The sequence below is a fragment of the Poecilia reticulata genome, linkage group LG2, assembly GCF_000633615.1.
Source record: "Poecilia reticulata strain Guanapo linkage group LG2, Guppy_female_1.0+MT, whole genome shotgun sequence".
NCBI lineage: Eukaryota > Metazoa > Chordata > Actinopteri > Cyprinodontiformes > Poeciliidae > Poecilia > Poecilia reticulata.
The window spans coordinates 11802241-11814326 of NC_024332.1; positions in this window are offsets into that span (position 1 = coordinate 11802241).

The following is a 12086-nucleotide window of genomic DNA, read 5'->3' on the forward strand; positions in this document are numbered from 1 at the left end:
CTCATTATCCATGCGCCCCGTTAGTAAAAGCCTTAACGATGCCTAACGAGACGTCTAATCAGACGTTTTTTTTAGCCACAAAGGGCTAATTGCAGCTGTTGCTTCTGTCGTCCATGAAGGCTGAAAGAGGCAACGGGAGAACCTGTTTGGATTGTTGGCTAAAGTGCACACACTATAAAAAAAGGAAAAGGAACATCACAAGCGCACGCAGCATTTATTGGCTGTTAAGAGCGATGTTTTTGTTTCACAGAAGGGAGCCTCTCTGCAGCAGTTCGTCATCGAAGAGCTGAAAAGGCCGGATGTGGAATCACAAATACACACAGACACACACCTGACACAAAAATACAGCTAACCAGGCTGTCACACAATGGACTGACGTGTATGTCTGTATGTGTGTTATAAAGTGGGGCATGTATTCAAATCTCTTTGTTGAATGTCCTCTCTGATTCTGTGCCAACATTACATCCATCTGTCTCCATGACATACACAAAAACACACACGCATACCAAAAGCTGTTTGTTCTGGAAAAGAGGAATTGCTCATGTTTGTTCTTTGTGTTATTGTTCCACTCTAGAACCAATTTCACCAGAAAAACTAAAATACATACGTAACCGTGGTTTCCTCCTCAGGAGGTTTGAACTGGACATAATTACTACTCAAAATATGTTAATCTTTTTTATGACAAACATTTTCTCAGATAGATTACAATGGTTTGTTACAATGCCTTTAAGTTCCTTCATTCTCACTTTAAATGATAAACCATTCATCGTCTTCCAGTTTGTTTTGGTTTCACATTAGCTCCTGCTAACAGTGTTAGCTCCTGCTCATATTATGAACAGCAGATCATGTTAGCTTGTTTCAACAGATATCTCTTGCATTAATGGCCTATGAAAACTTTGAGGCAGTTTGCCTCAATCCTGACACATTATGGGAGTAATTTTAGCAGCCCAATAGATTTACCAGTGTTCCAGGTTGTAAACCATCTGTGACTGTTATTGTGATTCACTAAACTCCTAAAGTCTAAAATGTCTTAGTAGCGCCTTTTTAACTGATGTCTATTTCTCCTAACATTCTTAAGATTATGGGATGATCTTAAAGGGTTTCATTAAGATCTTTTCAACCTATTTCATGCTGTGAGAGGTTCCTATTTAACCGATCCAACAGGTCAGGTAGTAATCATGGGTGTATTTGGTGAAAAATGGTTATTACAGTTAATTTGTGATTTAATAAGGAGAAAAATACATAATTTCTACACAGGACCGGGTTACATCTTTCATTTAATAAATACCAATGTTTTGTTTGTTTTATAACAAATTTGATCCTTATGTGACTTAAAAATATGCTTGATGACCTGAAAGATGCTGAAAAGAAAAAAGATTTAATAGGTTCTTCACAGCACTGTGTAGATTATGTAGGTACAGTACTTGAAAGATGTGCTGTCTTATTAAGTATTGGTAAATAAAAATCATTAGTAGGATACTGTTCATATATAAATTTATAAAAACAATGGAGAATTTAGAATTCTTACATTTTTTAAAATATTTGTTGGGTGAGCATCTATAATTTTCCTGCTTTAAAAAATATTAAAATAAATCATAATGTAAAGCCGTAGATGTGAATATGTGGTTTTTTCTTTCTTTTTGGTTGTTTTACCAATTAGATAATAATGATCTAATCATGTTTAGCTCTTTTCCTGACGCATTCGGCCCTGTGAGGAACCTCAGCTTGGTTGCAGTTGCTGCGTTTGACCAGTAGGTGGGGACATGTCCGGCCTGTTGTTTCTGGATGCTGTTTAAGGACAGCGTTGCTTTGGAAAAAAAAATTATATTTCAGTTAGTTAAAATTTGATAAATAAAACAAATGTCTACTTCTTCATTGCAGCCTGAAAATAATGGTTAAAAATAAATGTAAAAAAAAAAATTTGTTGACAAAACTCTGTCCACATCCTTGACATTAATGACTTCTCCACATATGAAGTAAAGTGAATCGTCCTCCTGAGGCCTGTTGGGGGCTATGCAGCCTGACGGCGTTTATCGTATGGCATCTCTTTCTGTATGTGTGTGTGAGTGCTCACGGGGTTCCTCTTTTGTTCACTTCAGTAATTGTGTGTCTGTGTGTGTGAGTGTGCGCTGACCTGATAATCTGTGCTTTATGGGGTACTGTTCACACATTGGTCTCCACTCTGATCCAAAACCCAAACACAGCGGCCCTCCTCCCGCCTTTATCAGCCCCCGCACGCTGTCATGCAGGTGGAATATCCCTCCATCCTATGATTAATAACTCACACTTTCTCCCTCTACCCTCTTTGCTCTAAACTAAATGTAAAGGGGAAAAAATTGATCATTTCAAATAAAATTTTGCCCAGCTATTGATTTATTTAAGTGAATTTTGAAATCTCAGCCAAAAACGGTGGTGTTTTTTTTTTGTTCGTTTGTTTTTAGACGCCATTAAAAGAACTGTTTCTGTGTCTGCTTCCTTTTCCCAGGGCCAGTCATGCTAATTGCACACCGAATCCCAAACTCAAACACCCATTTTTTATCAGGAAACGCACTCCCGCATAATCCCTGCAAACGGCACCTGTCCACATGTTTGTGTGCCCTCTCCTGTGCTAATAAGTGATGTGGAGCAGTGGAGTAGCTGTCTAGCTCTGGATTTAGCAGATGCATATTAGAAATGGAAAAGCAAAATGTAGTTGAGACATGTGAGGAGTGCACAGATAAACATGGTGCATGCAAATCAAAATAGTCTAAGAAAGAGCTCTGTCTTTTTCTTTACAAGTGACCATGAATTATTTTTTTTAATTCTTAGTTCTTAGTAAAAGGATTGTAAAATTACTTGAGTTAAAAAGGAAAAAGATTCCTCCGTATTTTTTGGCACCACAGGCAACAGCTTGTTATAAGCAAACACATCATACAGAAAGTTGAATTTTCAGGCAGTTCCTTTTTTCGTTTGAAATGAAAAATGAGAAAACCAAAATAGCAGGGCCGTGCAGAGACCACTAATCATCTAACCACATTCTAAGACAGAATATTAAAGCCACTCAGCTTTCAGAGTTTAATAAACAATGATAAATTACAAAAATGTGAGATATACAATCAAAGCTAACGAACATCTCCATATAGAGCATAACACTATGCATATGTAAGATATTTTATTAGTAATTTCTTTCTGCAGGTCTATTTTGTTATAGGAAAGTATTGCAATATTCAAACCCGCAATTTAGCAAGATATGTAAATCAGAGCTGGACCACCAGACATATTTTGCCTTTAGAGAATTACACTATTAAAAATATAAACAAGGGCACAATGCAACCTTTTAGTGTACTGCAATCTATAAAAAAGAGCTGCCTGTTTGCTGCAGTGGAGATGAAGATGGTCCATTCAGGAAAGCAGAGCTGCATCAAACTTTAATGTGGAACTGCAGAAAAACGAAAAAAACAAAAGCAAAAATTGATTTGTTAATGCATGTCACCATGAGAAAAGCCTACTGAGTTTTGCTTAAAAAAACTTTAAATCACACATTTTTGACTCATGAAGTTAACTTTCATTTTTGCAAAACAAACTTATTTGCACTTGTCAGAAATCTTTTCTTGTTATTCTAAGTTTTTGTTTGTGACTCTGCTTGTGCTTCTCACATGACGTCTTGAGCAGGGCCTAAAATCACAACAAAAGATTTCTGATGTGTCCAAATAAATGTTTATGTTTGGTAAAAAATGAGTTATTTAATAAAAAAAAGGTCTTTTAAACAAAACTTTTTTAAAGGAATCGTTACAATTCCAAAAGTTTTGATTACAATTTTATTTTACTTAAACTGAGGTTAGTTTAATTTTTTCCACTTAATAATTAGGAAACAAATTTAACTTCATACTCTGCGAACCCTAAACTTAAAGTCTGGATCGAGTTTTTCCCCCTTCATTAATGACACTTTTATTACATTCATTATATCTATCATGGTAGTTCAAGGTGAGTTATTTTTAATTCTAAATGAATATCCTTGTTGGACTATTATTTAAGTATTATTTGATGCATTTACCTAACGCCAGAATAAATGCAATATACATTATGCGGCAAAGGAAATTAGAAGATCGGACATATATTCATTATGGAGATGATCGGTTTTGGACGGGCGATGTGCCCCTATTGCATAAGCAATACTAAAGAATGACTGATATCGTTGACGACACAGGGAAGAAGCTTTTTAGTTATCTAGCTTTGCTAGCAAAGTCGTTAGCTAGCAGCTAGCTAATAGCACATCAACAACAGCCTAATGTCTGTATAATAAAAATACTGAATCGATAGATAAGAACAGTTTTTCCTCACTTGGCTGTCTCCTCCCGCTCACTAGTTCTTCAGAGAAAGGCAGACGCAGAGGCCTGTCAGTGTCTGTTGTATTTCATTACCTCTCTGCTTAAACCGCGACTCCGAGCTGAMGCAGAAACGATAYWTCAACGTTTTCCGTCATCTGACAAGCAGCAAGTCTACTCCACTTTATTCACCAAAAACGTTTTTTTAATTCACCAAAAACTGTTCTGTAATCTGGAACGTTCACTACGTTGAGCTTCGCAGTTAGCCGCCTCTTCTCACTGCGCGAGAGGCAATTGCGTCATGGGCAAAAGGTCAAAGTTAACAAGGTGACCGGCTTATTATGTTGTACAAAAAAGAAACAAAAAAGCAAAGAATTTTAGCACATGTTTTTATGTGTCAGAAGARGGCTTAGGAAATAATAATACCAAAAAAATAAAATAAAATTTGACCAAAAGGGCACTTGGTGGCAAGGAGCAAAAAGAGCAGGTGCTCAAGCACCCCCAGCTCTCCCCTCTGCACGTGCCTGCAAAATAGACTTGTTTTTTCGTTTATTAAACCAAAATCGGAAATTGGATTTGTGGTTCGTTATCTGATAAAAAAATCGGATAACGAAAATGGAAAAATTGATAACGAGCGCTCAATTTAGATTTTCATGATTTCGGTTTTTTACAAGCGGTCTGACCCGGAAGTTCTCTTTGTCCGGCTTACACAGGGACCGTATCACACACAGACATTATACTGGCTGCAGACAGACGATCTAGAGCAGGGGTCCCCAAACTTTTTCCTGTGAGGGCCACATAACTTTTCCCTTCTCTGGTGGGGGGCCGGAGTCAGTTTGTAAAAGAAAAAGTGTGACGATTGCAGCAGTGCCTAAATGTAAAAATATATTGTTTTCCAGAAAGCACAATCAAATAACATTCTCTGGGTTCTTCACAGAACAAGTCAGGAAATAAATAACACTATTAATGAAATAAATAATAACCAAGAGAGGGTTACTCTCTGGGTTCTTCACAGAAAAAATCCAGGAAGGATTATAGTCCGTATTTTCTGAACTATGAGCCACAAACCCCAATTTTTTGTTTTTAAACCAGTAAACATACACATGGAATCGGTTCGTGTTGCTCCTGCCATGGACAAATGAACCAATCAAAACTGTTGTACTTTTATCAGCTCTGTGGTCACAGAGGTTTGGAGAATCGGCCGACAATTCTTAAATCTTGCAGTCTAAACCAGACTTAAGACTCACAAGCTCTACTCATCTCCTCTCGACCCCTGCCCAAACGCTCTGACTTTGGTCGCTATGGTAACGTTTATATATCCCTTCAAAATAATAGAAGTGCCACAAAAACAAACTTTCGTGAAAATTTTAACTCACGATAATGACTAACGGGAGCCCTGAGCTTGTTTCTCTGCAACGAGACAGTCCCATCAGGGAGTGACGAGAGACAATAACACCCGAGGTGTGTTGCTTTGAGCATAGCGTGCTTGGTCTCTACGTGGCGAAGCAGCTTGAAGCTTCATTGCCTCTAACAGCCGGTCGCCGCATGTTACGCAGAGCGGGCTTGTAATGTGGGGCTTACCTACCGATCTGGGATAAATCCATTCTCCTGTCTCTTCTTTGAGCCTTTTCCCCTTTGCAAAGAAACTTTCCAAAGACATCTAATCTGTTTCTTACTCATTTTGCTGCTTGTGGGCTCAATCTTGGTGTGCAAGTAACCAGACTTCCAATGATTCACTTCCTGCTAAAGAGCCCCCTGGTGGTTGAAGAAAAATCCACATATAAACGGAGTATTGTCCGGAAAATACGGTAAATGAAAAAAATATGAATGCTCTCTGGTATTGTTCAGGGGGTCGGATCAAATGTGGAGGCGGGCCAGATCCGGCCCGCGGGCCATAGTTTGGGGACCCCTGATCTAGAGCGTTTCACACTATATGCTGTAGTATTTTCTGCCAACCTTAAATGGTCCTGTCAGAAAAGAATAATACCGGACATCTGGTCACTGATAAAAAAAAGGTTGGCCTGAGTTTTTATTTTATTTTATTTTGAAAGGCCAGAGCAAGGGGGCATGGCTTTCCACACCATCCTACAGCCATACCTGTCTCATCTGCGGACTAGCAAGATGGCCTCCATTGCACTACGCCTGTAGCAGCAATAAATTGAGGTAAGTAGTACACTATTAATTTGTCACAAAAACTTGTTTAAAGATGTTCTTTTGGTTAGAAAGTAGTCCTCACAGCTTCATCTATGCACTTAGTTCATGAAATTTCTTGGAAATATGCTCTGTAGTTTTTGGAGTAGCGTAGCCCCGCTAACAGGACCAGACGGCTCCAGGCTCAGCGGGTGAATGGAGTGCCTTCCCCGCCTGATCTCGGCAAGTCACCTTGTTGTATTCCGCTGCTTGAACAGATGTTCATAGCGGTTCAATGTGTGATATGTAGAATTTAATGTTTTTGTAGGCTATATGTACCGTTTGATACGTATATCAAAATATAATATTCTTTTTTAGAGAAGACTTCTGAAGATATTATCTTCTGAACATTGCCCAGTGTTTTCTTCCAATTCCAGTTACTAATATTCCCTTTCTTGTGGATTTTTTAAGTTTCTAAATAATTTTTTTTTTGTCTGTGTGAAATATACTCTTCCTTTCAATTATCTTCTTACAGTTTGAACTATTTTGAAAATATTTGTTTTTTATTGTTTCAGACAAAATATCAGGGAGAGAGGTTTGGATGCAGCTTCCCAGAATCTCCCAGTTATCCTCTTCCTTCTCCTGACATCTTCTTCTTCACTGTCTCTTCATCTTTTATATACTTAAATTATAGGAATGTTTTTTCATAATTCCCCAAACATAGGCTGAATATCTGCTTGTATGTTACTGAAATAAATACATTTTTATGAAAATATTTTGTCCCTGTTTATTTTGTAAGATATGAGTTTTCAATCTGATGATAAGAGAAAATAAGTTTGGCAAGAATATAGTAAATATTGAAAATTTCTGGCTACATGGTTGATAAATATGGAATAATTATTTTAACGTTTGTTTCTTATAAATCCAAAGCAAAGGAATAATGGGAAAAAAATCAACTCAAAAGCTGTTCATTATGTCAGTTGAAACCAATAACTTACAAGCAAGTAGTCTCATGAAAGGGGCAAAGGTTTTCATTTCTATTTGGACAGTCATACTTCACTGATAAAAGTGTGATGATTGCTTTATTCAACAGACTCGTGGTCCACAAAGACATGATACACAACAACACATTTTGTAAGACTTGTCTTACAAAAAACGTGCATACCAATGTTTCCACAGAGCCGACTGGTATTTGTGAAAAATTATGAGGTGGTAAACCATGGAAGAGGATTAAGGCCCCATAACATCTACAGTAGCACCAATTGATGTGCAAGATTAATATTTTAGATTAAAGTCAGAATCTGACTTTTTTCTGTGGTCCTAATCCTCTTCCTTAAACATTTTAGTTAGAATTTAATAATCTAATAACATTGGCACATTATTTCAGATATTTCCTTCTTAGAAATAGACACATTTTATTGCATATTTTGGATAATATTACTTTTCTGCATGCTTGTTCATGACATAACGGATTATAATTGTATGCAAATGCTATAGATAAAGAAAAACGTATGCAAAAAAAACGATAGAGTTTAAATGACTGGCAGAATGTTCTAGTTGTGGTTTGAGCATTTTTTTAAGCCAGAGCATATTAAAGACTCAAGGTTGTGAAAAATTGGGTGAATTAGCCCTTTTGCCATTTACTGAATCGTAAGCTGCATTTAGAAGCCATTAGCTTCATATACAAAACAAAGTCAGTGTATAAGGCTTTCTGTGTGAAGCTTTCATGATCAAATTAATTGCATGCCGCTATGGACGAGTTTACAAAAATGGGTCTCTACACAGTGTGCCAGACAGAACTGGCACACTGAATTATTTGACAAATTTGATGATGAGTCTTGAAATCAAGGATCCTGCTGCTCCAGGATCCACGTGAAATTTCAGCATGAGATCATAGCCATATTTCAATTATGATGTATTTTCTCAACACTTTCATTTTCATTGGCTGAATTTTTTTTCAAATGGTTTAAGTTCTGTTAAAGCTACCAAAAAATTGAATGTAGACCAGCTTAACCTGATATGAGTGAGATGAAATACAGAGGAAATCAGCCAATTTGAAATTTTTACAAAAAAAATCTAGTTAAAGTGTTAGCTTCCTACCATAGCTTTATAAAGTTAATTTTCATCCTGTGAAAGCTGCTGTCCTCACTTATTACAGTGAAAACTGAGAGTAATAAATGATGTCATGCTTTGTTAGATATCTGAAATGTATCTAAATTAAATTACGTGCTTTACATATTTTTCCACAGAGCATGCAAAAGTAAGCAACAATAATCATAAACAGTACATTAATCTTGTGCTACACTATGCTTGTCTGAACTGATGCAAATCTACTCACCTCAGCATGGTGGATGATTGAAAATGAAATTAAAAGTCCCACCTTTCTAATTTAATTTTAATTAGCTCTTAATGTTTTTGAACAAGATTAAAGTGTTTTTCCTAGTGAGTCAAAACAAAGTAGTGTCTTAATAGCTAAAGTAACCTACCCTCTCCTGACACAACTTAAAAGTGTATTCCACACTGCTGGACATTAAGTTAAATCATGACATCCCATTTTTACTGAGGGTCTGGTCCGTTATTAATTGGCGGGCAACTCCCCCTTGTGGTCTGGAAGACTTCAATTTTGTGGCACAAGTTTGCAGAATTTTATAGTTGTTGTTGTTTTTGCTATTTGCAGCATTTTGTGGTTGCATCATTTTCCTTTTGAATATTTTTTTTGTTAACGGTTTTTACTTCCTGCGTTTTTCATTTTCAGAGTTTTCTGTTGCATTTGTGTTTTTGTGTTCATTCGCGTGTTCCTGTTTGCTAGATATTTGCACCTGTCTGCTACCGTACATACAAGCATTAATATAACCTGATGAAACATCACTAACTAAATCTGAGTGGAGAAAGAGAAATGTAGTGTTTTACACTTTTAAAGTCTTTGAGTTCGTTCATGCAATCAAAGTATAATTGTCACCACAAGAAGTAACAGGTATGTTTTTATGTATATTTATGACTTATTAATTTTAAAATTTTTTAAGGATAATTTTGAAAACAAATCCTTAATGATTAAATGGGTCGCACCCAGGTTTCTGTGTTGATGTCAATTGCGTCTTTAATTAGTGCATGTGTAATGTAAATTCAATCTGTGTTAATTGCTGCTCTGCCTCCTGTCCCAAAGTAAAACAGATTTTCTCCCTCATTAGGCAGTCACTCCTTCAAGTGCCTCCATCCCTGAGGACCTGCCCCAGACAAGCCTGTGTGTGTGCTTTGGAAAAAACAAAAAAAACAAAAACTGAAGCATATGTATCCATGTGTTAAGAAATGTCCAACCCCCTCCAAAGGAAACGTGGCAAGAAATATATTTTTAAACATTTTAGGCATTTTTCTTCAATCTGCCTCAGAACACAAAGCTTCTCTTCTATGTCCCAGTCTGCTGACCTTCTCTCCTCAATAACATTGCTCTTTAGCTGCCCCTATTGCTGAAGATGTCATTATTTGTGTGCTTGTTGTTATTCCCAGAGCTGTGCATGAATGTCGAGGCACGTGAAAGGAGGAGCACTGCTTGAATAACTGTATTTGGTTTTCTGAAAACTGCCCTCATGCGAGCACGAGCTGACAGTGTGCCCAGTGGCACATCTTCACAGGAAGCATGGGTCCAGGTGAGTGTTCACGTTGTCACAAAGGCATGCTCAACAGAACGCGAGCTAATAATAGCGTGCAAATACAGCAAGTCGAGGTGAAGTTTTTTGAGGGAAATGGCAGCAGATGCAAAAAAAAAGTGAGGAGGAAAAAAAAGAGTCAGAGGAATTGGGAGTGATGCCATGTGCTGCACACCTGAGCCCTGAGTAAAGGAAGGAGAGTGGAGGGTTACTGGGTGGGTGGAAGGAGGAGGAGGAATCAGTTCCACTACACGCTCATTACCACCAATTCATCTGGAAGATATCTCTGCACAGACCCACTCCTGGCTAACTGAAGCAGACTGGCCTTCAGTGCTCCTGTGTGAGTGAGATGATCATTTGTTTGTGCATAGACACCAATGAAAGTAATAAACGTTCATGCCTTTGATTTCTTTTAGCACCAAAAGTAATCCAACCATGACCAATACTTATATTACTATTTAATTTTCTTATCTAATTTTCTTGGTTGTCATATAAAGACAAAAAGATCTTGGCAAGAAAATGTTTATTTTCTAATGTGTAGTTGATTTACCTTAATGTCTTTAACACTGAATGCAGTAAAATGATACTCTGTATCAGGAAATGTTTAGTAGAGCTAGGAAAAATATCTACTTCGTAGAGATTTATTAAAAATTTTACACTTGTAAAATATTTGAAACATTATCCATGCCATTTTTAGCTGTAACAAGATTTACCGCATTCCATCTCTGAAAAGATAAATCTAAACACAAATATGACACCGAGTAAAAAAAAAAAGTCTAAGCAGTTAATGCAGCATGGCAAGCAGTTATGCCATTTACAACAATGTAGATTTATGATTACCTTGTGAATGTGCTTGTCGGAATACAACACTGATTACTGTGTATCAGAGGTGTGTTGCAAGTCACTGTGTTGCAAGTCTCAAGTGAGTCTCAAGCCTCTGTCCTCAAGTCCGAGTCAAGTCTCAAGTAAAGACAGGCAAATGTCGAGTCAAGTCTCAAGTCAGGAACCTTTAATTTCAAGTCATTTCGAGTTGTTTTTACTTTGTTTTTTTTATAATTTGCAATTATACATAAAATTCAAATGATAGACCATCTGTATTTATCTCAAATGATAGAACATGTGCAGCTGAACACAAAGTATAACAGACATTTTTAAATTGGACCTCTTTATTGCGCAGTTCTGTTAAACCTGATATTCAATAAAAAAAAGTTTTCAAAAAATGAAATAAGTATATATGAAGTTGACACAAGTAAATTCAGGAAAGTCTGGTGCATTTATTTTTCTGCTTTTATTGCTAAGTATGTTAGTTTCAGTCCTCCGTAAATATGGGCCAGATATTCTAAACGCAAAATTTATTTGGGACAGTCACTGTATTTGGTCTGTTTTAACATATAAACCACATGAAAAAATCAAAATCATTTCAAATAAAGTGGAGTGGTTTTGAATTTGGATGTGATGGTAAAATAAATATCTGTCAGGCCAAGTGGGTCAAATCTACAGCCAATTTCACATCTCCATATTGATAAAAACATGTGTGAATCAAGCTGGTCAGAATCACTAAACACAAAATAATGAGCTCATTTTATGTCTTACTCAGTTAACTATCCCACTTAGTGTTATATTCAGGGTCAGTGAGATTATAAAATTTTTATTTTTACAGAAATTTTTTAAAGATGGCCAAAAAAACCGGGATTTTTTAATTTGTTTTTCCAGCAAAGCTACTTGGAAATGGGTTCTGTGCGACATGTGATAGTCAGTCACTGCATTAAGTCAAAAACAGTTGACTTAATGCACTGACTGCAGTAAACAATATATTGTCAATATAATTTCCCAACGTAGATGTCTTCAAATACACCAACCATCCTTAGATGATACTGGACCGGCTCATCATCATGATGGGACAGAGAGACTCTGTTCCCTGAGTTCAGGTCCAGAATSTGCTTTCTGTTCCGGAGCCCCGCTCACTATCCACCGGCTTCCTGAGCTAATAACACGGTGCACATTATTT